Below are 2,500 nucleotides of genomic sequence, written 5' to 3' on the forward strand. Positions count from 1 at the left end.
TCTATACAAGGTTTTTCTTGGTTTGTTCCATATTATAAATCCAATTTCACTGGAGGGAGCTGTCTTCCTTCAGCCAGAGACTGCACCACAGTCAACCAATATAATGTAAGAGCATGACAGCATGTGATAGAAGCAACATCAGTGGGAATACCAAAGCAATGTGATCTATTTATTCATGATATTCTATTTACCAAGCTGGTTTCTGTTGCCCTTGGCGATGGACGGTTTTCTTATCGATAGGATAACGAGCATGTTTCCGTAGAACTAATCTTTCTTTATATTGTAAATGCATGTGTGACTTACAGTATTTTATGGCAGGGTTATTTAATATTTTATATTCTGTAGAGGACATGTTTAAATGGATTGTTGCAAAACTGGTAGCGTGAGAGAAAATTCTTCTGACGTACATAGTGGTGAATATTGCTAGAATCTCATAAATCCTTTTGATCTGTCTGTTTTCCTTCCTTAAATCGAAAGAGAGAGAGAGAGAGAGAGTATGGTCGGACTGAAAAGATGTTGGATTATTTCCATATTGGGCAGACTGTAAATATTACTAGTGGAGAGAGACTTAATGCCCCACCCAACCTGTCTGGCAATGTACAAAATATTTTCCTGACCAGTGGAGTGGTAGCCTATTTATTTTTCTATGGCGTTACTGGGAAAAAGAAAGAAAAAATATACGGCAACCACATTCCAGCTGACCGAAGTAAATATTGTTTTCTTACTGCATTCATATAAAAAGTACAGAACAGAATATCAAAATCTCGTAGTTATGTATCTCATCGCTACCTCACCTTTAGATATTTTGACGTTCTGAAAACGCTTCATGTGAATGTACTACAAACTCTGTTTATATTTCGTATGTTGAACAGTAATAATAAATAGCGTAAGATTTATTCTAATAATGAAAAGGGTTTCAAATGGATGTTCATTTATAATGTTTAAGCCTAGTAGTAGCAACTGTGTCTGTTAAAGTTAAATATCTAATATTATGGTGTTTCAGCATAGGCTAACATATATTTACTTGTTTGATTTCCTTTTCTTTTTTCTCTATTGGAATAAGAGGCATGATATTCATGCCTCTGAATATCATCATTCTTTTGCTAAGTGTTTTTTGCATCATGGATAGTTTTGCCGTTTTGTTTTTCAAGTTGGTGCCCAAAACATGGAGTTAACTATCTAAAGACAATTTTTTTTTGGTCCATATTTCGTATTGTGTTATTATTATTGTTATTATTATTATTATTATTTTTTTTTTTTTTTTCTATTATTATTTTTTCTATTATTATTACCATTGTTAATATTGGTACCATTTAGGATTAGTGTTAATTGGAGGTCTCAGTTTACCCAAGCAGGTGTTTAATCACTTGCAAATGTAATGGTAACTGACAGCATATTGATCACTTCCATGGACACATTTTAAATTGATTCATGGCTCAGTAGTAATAATTATTTCCCATACTATAATGTGCTCACTTGTCTGCATAAGAAATGAGGCTGATTTTAATTGTTTACTCTATTACTTGCATGTATCAGTAAGCATTTTTAGTTTGCACTGATAAAATCCGTCAACTTCCCTCTTCAAACTGTAAGCGTTCAAAATGGGGCAGCCTTTGTTCATCATGCTTTAGATACTTGCTTTGTTTATGTGTTCTTTTGGGGAGGTTTTCCAGTGTTCTAGACATGATAGGTTTGTTGCCTCCCACTTTGATCAGACTTGCCTCAGTCAAAAGTCAACCCCTAAGTTTGATTTTAGAAATTGCCCCTCATACCTTTTTTTTTTTTTTTTTTTTTTTTTACATATACGGGGGCCACAATTCAGCCTTAATGTACATCTCGAATAGCTAATTCTTAAATAAAGAGCGTATGTGGGTTAAATTTTAGATTTACATCACATAGTATGTCTGTATTTATATGTATGTATTTTTTTGTTTTATTAGTGAATTTCATCTTGACCTTTGTAATAACAAGTATTGAGTATTATCAAGAATGCTATACTTGCTAAAGGTGCTGACAGAGCAGTGTCACTTCTCTTTTACCTAATGATTTTTTTTTAGCATTAATTTCATAGGAAGAGGTTGAGCATGTAGTTTCATTTTGTTTATGACTTGTTGGTATATACATTTTTTTTTTTTTTTTAATCAGAATTCAGTAAGCTTATTGCATTTTTGTCATATCTATTCTATCATTAAGATGTAAGGATTCTTCACTGGAAAGAGTCTGGTATTTTATCCAACTTCTCTAGAATAACATCCACAATAGCTTTCATTGTATGTGTATATATATATATAGTATGCGAAATAAAGAGAAGCATGAGAGGTGCTCAATATTCAGTCAGAAGGGATAGTCATTTTTAAGCGTTAAAATGGTTTTGTATTTGTAATGCAGTTGTCTGAAGTATTTTTTGAAGTATGATTTTTTAAAAGAATATATATTTCTTATACACAGGCTATTATTGTTCACTATTCAGTATTTCAATACACAGTGGAAATGAGTGCCA

The 2,500-nt window shown here is 32.3% G+C and overlaps 1 protein-coding gene across 1 annotated transcript in view; it reads left to right on the top strand.

Annotated features, from left to right (window-relative positions):
- Positions 1-2,500, top strand: part of LOC122247687 (lysoplasmalogenase TMEM86A) — a 7,779-nt gene that overhangs the window by 5,154 nt on the left and 125 nt on the right. Inside the window, exon 4 of the mRNA XM_086530646.1 lies at positions 1-2,500. This exon is cut by the window's left edge and continues 1,073 nt beyond it; it is cut by the window's right edge and continues 125 nt beyond it. The gene's annotated coding sequence lies outside the window, so the exon portion shown is untranslated.

The sequence above is a fragment of the Penaeus japonicus genome, unplaced genomic scaffold (assembly GCF_977035675.1).
Source record: "Penaeus japonicus unplaced genomic scaffold, GWHDUDI00000001_assembly GWHDUDI00000033, whole genome shotgun sequence".
Classification (NCBI taxonomy): domain Eukaryota; kingdom Metazoa; phylum Arthropoda; class Malacostraca; order Decapoda; family Penaeidae; genus Penaeus; species Penaeus japonicus.